This window comes from Centruroides vittatus, unplaced genomic scaffold (assembly GCF_030686945.1).
Source record: "Centruroides vittatus isolate TY-2023 unplaced genomic scaffold, ASM3068694v2 scaffold_899, whole genome shotgun sequence".
Taxonomy (NCBI): Eukaryota; Metazoa; Arthropoda; class Arachnida; order Scorpiones; family Buthidae; genus Centruroides; species Centruroides vittatus.
Window position 1 is genome coordinate 1,477,980 of NW_027122719.1, and position 10,605 is coordinate 1,488,584.

The window sequence follows — 10,605 nt, forward strand, 5'->3', positions numbered from 1 at the left end:
GCATATTTTGCACAACTTTCTTAAAACGTATAAATTTTTTGCTTGTCACGTGATTTCAATGAAATAGGTGCATAATAGCGGTGTTTCATAGCCAATGTAAGGTGTTTTTCTCTTTCTAATAGTGTGAAAATGTAATTTTTGACCAAAAGTGGAGGTTTGCAATTTAAATCGGCGATATAATGACTTCTTTAATTATCTTCTAAAATTTTAAAATTATTTGCCCATATCCATAGTCAACCGCAGACTATATTTTATGGAAAAAGTAGCCCCTAAAAGCTAAATGTTTGGCCATACCTGGTCTAGGCAGTGGCGTAGCGTAGTGGGGGCGGCAGGGGTGGCCCGCCCCGGGCGGCACTTTTAGGGGACGGCAAAATTTCACAATAAATAATAATATCTTGTAAAAATTTTTGTAATAAATGTGATTATTGAATTGCAAAACATATATACATGACTTTATTATTTGTAACATGTACTGTACAGTACAATACACAATAATGATGATTGTTCTTGCCGAAAAGTTCTTTAGAATTACTGTATATTTTAGTTTTTTAAATTGAGATAACTAAATAAGGGGGCAGCGAAATTTTCCTCCGCCCGGGCGGCTGACTCCCACGCTACGCCACTGGGTCTAGGGTCCATTCGTATATGGGTGGTGGCTGTAGAGACAAAGACGACAAGTATCTGACAAAAACCGTTTATTTTAACATAAAATAAACATATACTATGCACAAAATAGTTTGCTTTAGGACAATCAGCCATCCGGACGTCTTGAGCGTCGATGTGGTTCTTCGATGGTGGATCGAAGGTGGCCGCCCCGAGACAGTGGCGTTGACAAATCTGTAAGGCACGGGGAGACTTCGTCCGTTGGAGTCGGGGACACTGTCTAAGTCCGAAGTGGCACGGGTTACAGGTTGGCACAATAGACGAGAAATTGTTTTTTTTTTTTTTTTTTTTTTTTTTGCGCGCGTTGACACGGCGTTTTGGTTATTCGGAACGTTAACCGAGTGCCAGGTGTCCTCGATTGTCGGAGATTATATCAATCTCCGTTCTTTCATCCATTTTGATTGGTCGTTCTTCCTCAATCACGCTTCCCGAGTGGTTGGTTTCTAGTTACTAAACGTAACGAGACTCTTACCTGGAGAGTGAGAAAAGTCTTCCACCGATCATAGGGCGACTTCCTTCCGCGACTTATGGTTTCTGCCTGGCAGTTTGATATAAACAATGGGTGTCAGACTACAAACGTCTTTTACCTTTGTTTTTTAAACTAATAAATTTTTCTCTAAATTAACCTTTTTTTCGCGTCTTTCGTGACGGGTCAGACCTGTCCGGTACATGACATTTCCATAAAAGTTTTAAACAAATACTGGAAATGACAAAAATAAACAATTTATGTATTTTAGTTCTAAAATACAAATAATACATACATAATACAAATTTATATGATACAAACAATGATATAAAAAATTAAAAAAACAAGTTTTTCTAAACTAACTCTATTCGGCGATTTTTTCCGCAAAGTCGTTGATTACTTTATCATAAAAGTCGCTGGTGGTCGACTCCATCAACGTATTTGAAAGCTCTTTTTCTATCGAAAGCAACGCTAGCGACGACAATTTTTCCTCCGACCGAGTGTTCCTGGCCAATGTATGAATTCGCTCTGTGGTCGAAAAACTGCGCTCAATAGACCCACCGGTAGATGGTACCGTAAAAATTAATGATATTAAATCATATAACTCTTTGTTCGGATCGACATTAATTATAATATGTTTTATGATAATTATAATGTGTTTTATGATATCTTATTCCAAGAGATTGCCAAGGTAGCGAAAAGAGAATGGGGCAGGAGTGGGAAAGCATTAATACAAATTTATAAAGGTGTCATCATACCAATTGTCACGTATGGTGCACAAGTATGGGGGAAAAGAGTAAATCTAATACACACAAAAAGAAAAATAATTAGTCTCCAAAGAAAAATTTTACTAAGAATTACAGGTGCATATAGCACTACATCTAACGACGCTTTATGTGTAATGGCCGTTGGATCTGGAAACAATAGGACAACAGGTAGCACATAAAGCGTCCTATGTGCTACCTGTTCTGATCTGGAAGTGAATAAAAGAAGAGACACCAGAAATATAATCAAACAGAATATAAATTCCCGTGATATCCTCAGAAACGGAGACATAATAGAACAGAAACTAAAAGTGCATCAACATCTGAAAAGATTCGAATGGAAACATATCAAAATCACACAATACAATGAATCACACCCTCACAGAGTATATACGGACGGTTCAAGAAGTTCAACGGGAGTGGGTGCCGCCTTCATCTATTTTACAAGAACACGTGAGCAATATCAAAAAAATTTAAACTAGATAACAGATGTAATAATTACCAAGCAGAGTTGGTTGCAATCTACCAGGCAATAAAGTGGATCAATACAAACAAGAAGAATCTACAAATACTAGTATGCACGGATAGTGAATCAATACTAAAGGCACTTAATGACCCAAACAATACACATGAACTTATAAACAGTATTAGAGAAAACATCATAATTGGAATAAATAAGATACAACTTAGTTGGGTTAAAGCCCATATGGGAAACATTGGCAATGAGAAGGCGGATAACTTGGCAAAGGAGGCCAGTGATTTAACACTAAAGGAAATATACAGTAAGCTGTCAGAGCAATATATAAAAAGAGAAATAAAAAATAAATATTTAATCATTTGGCAAAGAAGATGGGAAGAGTCAAGAACAGGCAGAGAACTATTTGAATATCTACCGGATATAAACCAAAGAGTTACGAACAGTTACTTTATTATACACCATAAAAATACAAGATTTCTGACAGGACACGGAGATTTTGCAGACTACCACAGAAGATTTAATCATGGGAGTGACGGTCTTTGCAAAAACTGCGGAACTGAGAAAACCCCAACACATACTAATGGACTGTATCAGATATGAATTACCAAGACATAATCTAATGCTGATATGCAATAAAGAAATATCAATGGCCAGTACGAAAACGAATCTTGATCAATAATGAGCATATCTATCATCATTTTAATGAATTTATTAAAATAAGCTATAAAAATAGAATATAGAAAAGAATATAGGAAAAAAAAATATTCACATAAGTAAATAACAGTTAGCTAATTTATGCTGGAAAACCTCTATAATCGAAATTATCTCGATAAAAACTAGCTCTTCCTAAGGGATGAATATGGGCTGTGAATGTTTCCGTTGTAGCAGTTAGGGTAGTACAAATTGGTAACAGGTCTTTAGTGTTCACATTCAATGCTGAGTTTAGGACACTCCATTTCACTTCCATCCTCTTTATAAGTTAATTCTCAGTGCTTTCCTTGGGATTGCTGAACTCTATACATAAAATAGGTCCAAAAGTTCGGTGAAATACATAATATCTGCAATGGGACTTTCACCTCTACCGTAACACATAGGTGATTTCTACACTAATTCAAATTGCCTAGGATACTTTCCGCAAATGTACATAACTAAATCATTTGAACGACATAAATGCCAAATTGTTCACCTCTTCAACATCAATAGTATGAAACGGTGCTAATATATTTCATAGCAGACTTTAGACTATAGTGATATACTCTGCACTGCTCACTTAAGTAAATTAAATCATCAAAACCACCTGCACCACATAGGTGCCTTATCTAACATATTCCTATAAACTATTGGAATAGTTTGTGAAACTTTCGTAGCCGACCATAGATTATAGTGATACACCCTCCACTGTATTATAAAGCAATTAATTATTATTATTGTTTCTATAACCATAATAACTGATAACTAATATACAGGGTGGGCCAACGAAAACGAAACGGCAGAGTGTTCGTGTTCGTCCAAGAAAATCGCTCGGACAGGTCGATTTTATTCTCGAGGGGACGTCTTTTGAAATAAAGTTTTTGCGATTCTGAATACAACAGACAACAAAAAATTTTAAAAACTCATTTATTTTGTATTAACTAAACAAACATTTATTTCGAAAAAAATGTTTGTTTAGTTAATATTCAGATTCGCAAAAACTTTATTGCATAAGATGTCCCCTCGAGAATAAAATCGACCTGTCCGAGCGATTTGCTTGGACGAACACGAACACTGCCGTTTCGTTTTCGTTGGCCCACCCTGTATAATGGAATACATGTAAGAACTCAACCAGTGCGTTCTAAGAAAACGCGCTGAAACAAGAAATGGTTTCATATGAAACACTAACTGCAAACACATTTACAAGATTAACAACGAAGGGAAAATACCAATAAAACTCCATGATAGAATACAACGTCAGCAGAAAGATATAACACAACAACTAGGAGGAATAATCACAGAATACTATGATAGCTCTCAACGATAAAGACGGGAAACCCCTATCCTCACCAAAGTAAGTATCGGGAACATGCGACAGAATATGTCAATGGGAACGACAGAATAGTACGATGAGAAAAGATAGAATACAACGAAACGGAGGACAGAAAAACAGCAATAAAACACAACGGGGAGGAAGAAGAAATACACACCAATACCACAGAACAACACAATAAGACATAAGAATCCTCTTAATACCGAAGTGAGTATTGTGCACAAAGTGTTAGGGGAGTTCATAGGAGCTTAGACAAAAAAAAAAAAAAAAACTGTCACTACTCAAAAAACATAACGAACATTCTAACATGAGTGAACTTTCGAACTCATCAACGTTATCCGGATACAAATAAATTATAAATTAGATAACAATGTCGGGATAATAATATAACGGCTACGTCCGCGTATATGTATTTAAACCCTTGCAAAGCAAGATCATGAATAAAGTTGGAGTACCAACCTCCTGACGAACTGTCAGGAAGGATGGATTGCTCCATTTAAGAAGAAGAATATGTTTTATGTTTAAGAGTTACTTGTCAATATAGTCCGGACACGAATATAAATATTGCGATTCACTACGTAATTTAGATAAATCAAAAAATTTCCCATAAAATTTACTTAATTTAAAGAATTAAAACACGCTTGGAAAAATTGCTAATAATTTTAATATTATGAGAAACATCTAAAAGTGATAAAAATTCTAAAGATTTTATGTCTGAAAATCTGTCAATATAATTATAATTTTCTAATTTAAATATTCTTGAAACCGTGTTTTCTTATATGTTGAGCATCAAACACAAGACCGTGTTATTTATTAAACACTTGGCACTTTTCCACCTTTATTAGTTGAGACGAGACTTTATTTCACTCATTTCGGGCATTTCGCCCCTCTTCAGCCAACTAATAAAATAATATACAACATTTCAAATAATATGACACACACCGATAGATAACACAGAAATTAATTTAAAACGTACTGTTAATTCCTTGAACTCAAGGGTGCGCGTGTACAGCACAATTTGGACCACAAAGTTACAGCGACAAATATACATGTTCTACGTACAGCTAATTAAAATGTAAAACTCTCTTTAAAATATATAAACATACAGGCTTACTTTATAAATATCGGTATATTAAGCATACTCGATATCTTACTTTTTGAATTGAACGCAATAAATCTCTAATCTGTTTGACGTACTTTTTTCTTTTCTTGCTGACAAACTTCATTGTTATTCTGTCTTGACATAACACCAAAACCAAACACTTATTACGTTAGCTATAAAGTTTCACTTTTCATCTGGCACTAGCTCATTATTACGCAGTTGTGTGTTGACTATTTGCATATTCTGTTGGTCATGACGATCTGAATTTACATAATTAACTTTATAGCCAAAAGTAGCCAAGTTAGGCTAAATCTGTTTTTTATTTTTATATATATGACTATAGTATTCTCAACCAGTTCTTGTTTATATTTATGCTTAAATTTTTATTTATAGAATTACTGGACTTTATGATAGCCACACTCTCTTTAAATTTTCTATTATAAGCGTACTTTTCTTTATATAAAATTTTTGCACCATCTTGATCTATATTACAATTATTAAGTAGGCAATGATCATGAAATACAGAATTTACCCGATTATATCTTAAGTCAGCAACGTGTTCCTTTAATCTAATATTTAACTTACGTTTCGTTTCTCCAATATAAATACTATTATTCTTACAAGTACATGGAATTTCGTAAACTACATTCTTTGTTTCTTTAACTTCTGTTCTAGCTTGCTGTATACTGTTTTTATTTTTTAACCGGGATTTAAGTTTTTCATATTTAGGTGCGAGTTTTATGTCTACCTTCCTTAATTCTTTATTAATTTCTTCATATAATCCTTTTACATATGGAAAACTAATATATCTTACTCCTGAGCCTTGTTTTTCTGTTCTTTCTTTGTCGTTGCTGTTTGTTTTATCATTTATTTCTTTTTCCCATTTTGTAATTATATGGTTTGGGTATCCATTTAATACAAATAAAAGTTTTGGCTATAAAGTTAATTATGTAAATTCAGATCGTCATGACCAACAGAATATGCAAATAGTCAACACACAACTGCGTAATAATGAGCTAGTGCCAGATGAAAAGTGAAACTTTATAGCTAACGTAATAAGTGTTTGGTTTTGGTGTTATGTCAAGACAGAACAACAATGAAGTTTGTCAGCAAGAAAAGAAAAAAGTACGTCAAACAGATTAGAGATTTATTGCGTTCAATTCAAAAAGTAAGATATCGAGTATGCTTAATATACCGATATTTATAAAGTAAGCCTGTATGTTTATATATTTTAAAGAGAGTTTTACATTTTAATTAGCTGTACGTAGAACATGTATATTTGTCGCTGTAACTTTGTGGTCCAAATTGTGCTGTACACGCGCACCCTTGAGTTCAAGGAATTAACAGTACGTTTTAAATTAATTTCTGTGTTATCTATCGGTGTGTGTCATATTATTTGAAATGTTGTATATTATTTTATTAGTTGGCTGAAGAGGGACGAAATGCCCGAAACGAGTGAAATAAAGTCTCGTCTCAACTAATAAAGGTGGAAAAGTGCCAAGTGTTTAATAAATAACACGGTCTTGTGTTCGATGCTCAATAATTATAATTTTCTTTTAATTATACTGTAATTAAATATAACTTTGCAAAAACACGTACATAAAAATAGCATTGAATACTCTTTAACTGAATTATTTAAGATTTAAAAAGTAGTCAGATAGCTCCCTACCACTGGCTAAGCCGCTAAGGGATAGAATCGTTGGAAGCGTTACACGTGTGTAGTTTCACACGGCTAAACCGGCTGAGGTTGGTGCTCTGTAAAGCGCATGCGCCAATGCCCTCTGGCTGCTTTACAACATTCAGTTATTCTCGCCGTGGAAGCTGTCTCGGAAGCGCTTCCATTCCGCCACTGACATTCGAATATACAATAGCAATCTTATCGTTTTTTTCACATGTAGTATAGAACTTTTTTTAATGAGATACATAATGCAGTTATAATAAAATATTAATTTTAATTAATTCAAAGTACGTTAAAATATGAAAATTTATATTTTAGAAAATATAAGGGAAGGTCATTGGAAGGTGGATCGGCGCTTCCACCGCTTCCAATGACGGCACGCCACTGAATAATACAATTTTAATGACTACGTGAACGTTTATTTGAGAACAATATTCCATTTATACTTGTACAATACTTATACTATTTATACAACACGATTTTAAAATTGCACGACACCTCTTTAAGCGATACTGTGATTGAAAAACATTGCTGTATAGGTTAGTGCAATTAGATCTTCAAACTTTTTGATAGCGTATCCCTAAGACGAAAATAATTATAAGTTGTATCCTGTATAATATAATATATATAATACAAATCATTTTGATTAAGTAACACAAAATTAATATTTCATAATAATTGTGTTGAATCTGTGAAGAGCCCTCCCTATTATGCTTCTGAAACCACTGTGTTTTCTGGCAAACAGAAACCTTCGATTGTGCTTTCCGCGCATTTGTGGAACGCGCGCAAGCGGCTACGTATGAGGATGAATGTGGGCAGATGGAGAAGGGAAAGTTAGAGAGGCAGAAAGATCCGGAAATAACGCACTACACAACGTATTTAAACATAAAATAATAATTTATTTGTAAAGATAATCGCTGATTTACAAGCGTGACATAAATAGAAGAATCTATTCTATAAGCGCGTCGAATAGAAAGAGCTTTTACAAGTGACATATAAATGATGCCTGGATCGGCGAGAGTCGGTTTTGGACGTCCTGCGAGTCTTCCGCTGGTTATGGTGGGTCTTGAATCCAACAAACATTTAATTCCAATATTCACAGTTCATTTTGATTGATTGTTCGTTATTTCAGAGCGGCTAAGGTCCGTCAACGGCTGAAAGTCGAGAAGATCGGCGGTGGAACACAGCGGGGATAAACACACACAAATTTTGACAGGCGAACTTCCTGTTGCCATCCGTTCTTTTTCCTTTTATTATTGACATTTTTTTTTTTTTTTTTTAACTCTTTCCGCCCTGTGGGCACTAAGAGGGCCTCTTATAGACGGCCCATTATGGGTTCGGCCAGGCCCACAATGGGGCGACCGGGTGGTGAGGGACGGGGCCCGACATATCCGAACGGACCACCCCCCGAAAAATTCCTGGGGATTATTCGACCCGTTCGGATTCGATCCCGGGTCTCCCAGAGCGGTAGGCTGCCACCTTGACCGCTCGGCCATCCGGCCGTCTTATTGACATTTTAAACTTTAAGGAAAAATCTTGTAAAATCGACAACATAATTTGTTTTGCCAATTCTTAACAGTTGAATCCACTCTCCGTCGATTACACTTATGAGTTTCTCCGAATTCTGATTTCCGAATAATTATCTGTTTTCACGTGGAAATGGATTAAAACTTATATCGGGCTCCCATGTGATTTTGGAATTTCAATCTGGAATTCCTATTGATATTCATTTTTATTCCTGACAATATACAAGAACGATTCCCGACAATATTCAAGAACGACCCAGATAAAATACTTGTTTTTAAATACAAGGGGATAAAAAATGCAAATACACGGTTCACAAAAATTATTTGCAAAAACGCAAAGAATCTTTCGCTCGCACCTATAGGACGACCCAGGAATTGAAGCTGTGATAAATGGATAAAAACCTTGTCTTATATGCGAGTAAATACGATATATATATATGATTGTAGGAGAAAAATCGTCATGAAGTCTGATTCCTCTCCAGATAAGACAAGTAATCCCATCTATCTTCCGCCCTCTCGACCTTTAACCACGAAAATTTAATAGCATCTATTCCCCTTATACACAAGCTACTAGCATACTAAATTTCGTTTCTTAATGATTTCCCCATCCTGAGATATTAAACGAAATACAGGTATATACCTCGTTTTACGTCGGTAATTGGTTCCAGGAGAGGCGATGTAAGTCGAATTTTTCTTGTGTAGTTACGACGTAAGTCGAAACTACGGTGGAAAACGCTAATAATGAGCACTTAAGACCGCTAAATAAGACAACACAGAAACACAGATGTTTTCATGTTTCGTTCTCTAGGATTTATGATGATTATATTAACATTTACTGTAATTGTACATATTTTAATATGATTTTATGTGCTTTTAACGCTTTTCTAGTGATATTACGACTTCAGTATTTGTGGCGGACGGACGTAAAGTCGAATAAAATGACTTAAACTTGATTTTTATTTTTCCATATACTTTTTTGACAAACGACGGATAATCGAGAACGACGTAACTCGAAACGACGTAACTCGAGGTATACCTGTAGATGCTAATGCGTGCGCACAAGATCTGCAAAACTCGGAGGGTGAAATTTGACACGATTTCAACACTTTACCTTGTTATATATTCGTAACAGCAGGGAAAGTAAAATGCACATTTGAAAAATATCTTTGAAAAGAATAATTTCAAGGGTATTTTTCAATATGGTATAGTTTGGTTGAACAACATCAGATAAAATCTCAAAAGAGCTTGAGATTGTTAATGATAGGTAACTCAACATCCAAGTAACATAAAAACTTCGAGTTAGAAAATCAGATAGAGCATAACTTAATAGGCAATATGTGAATTTTATTTTATTTTCTCTCACTAGATGGCATGACGACTTTCCGTTAATTATGTTGATACAGTATTTTATATCATTCATTAATTATAAAGAATCATGTGTTTAACTACTACTTCATATTCTAATACCAGAACGTAAAGCTTTCATAATACTGTCTATAATTTCTGGTGTTTTTTAAACCGTCCGGATTCAAACTCGGATCCCTCAGAGCCATACTGGAGATCCACACGACCCCCTTTATCTCCCCACCCCGTCGACCTTTAATTACCAAAATTTAACAGCATCAATCTCCCTAATAAACAAACCTACCTCCCTGCAAAATTTCAGAAATTTTCGACAAAAAGCACAGGAATTATTAAGCTTCAAACAGGGTGAACAAAATCGTGCCCCCCCACACTAACATCCATACATACAGGAAAAAAAAAAAAATACTCCGATTTCTTTTGCATTTCTCGACGTTTCAAGGTATCTTGAGCCCAAAAATATAAAAATCTTGGAGGTCATTTTTGACCGATTGCTCTGTTATATATAACAACCGGGAAAGTAAAAATTCGTCCATATATGAT

At 35.0% G+C, this 10,605-nt stretch overlaps 1 protein-coding gene and 2 long non-coding RNA genes across 3 annotated transcripts in view; 1 reads left to right on the forward strand and 2 right to left on the reverse strand.

The window, feature by feature from the left end:
• Nucleotides 1–10,605, reverse strand: part of csul (protein arginine N-methyltransferase 5) — a 324,839-nt gene that overhangs the window by 61,261 nt on the left and 252,973 nt on the right. The window lies entirely within an intron of this gene.
• LOC136990289 (uncharacterized) lies at nucleotides 5,216–5,588 on the reverse strand. The gene is made up of 2 exons (XR_010883032.1): nucleotides 5,549–5,588; nucleotides 5,216–5,458 (listed from the first exon to the last, which is right to left on the reverse strand). It is a non-coding gene; the product is annotated as an uncharacterized lncRNA (long non-coding RNA).
• LOC136990288 (uncharacterized) lies at nucleotides 6,581–6,997 on the forward strand. Its single transcript, XR_010883031.1, has 2 exons — nucleotides 6,581–6,664; nucleotides 6,755–6,997. It is a non-coding gene; the product is annotated as an uncharacterized lncRNA (long non-coding RNA).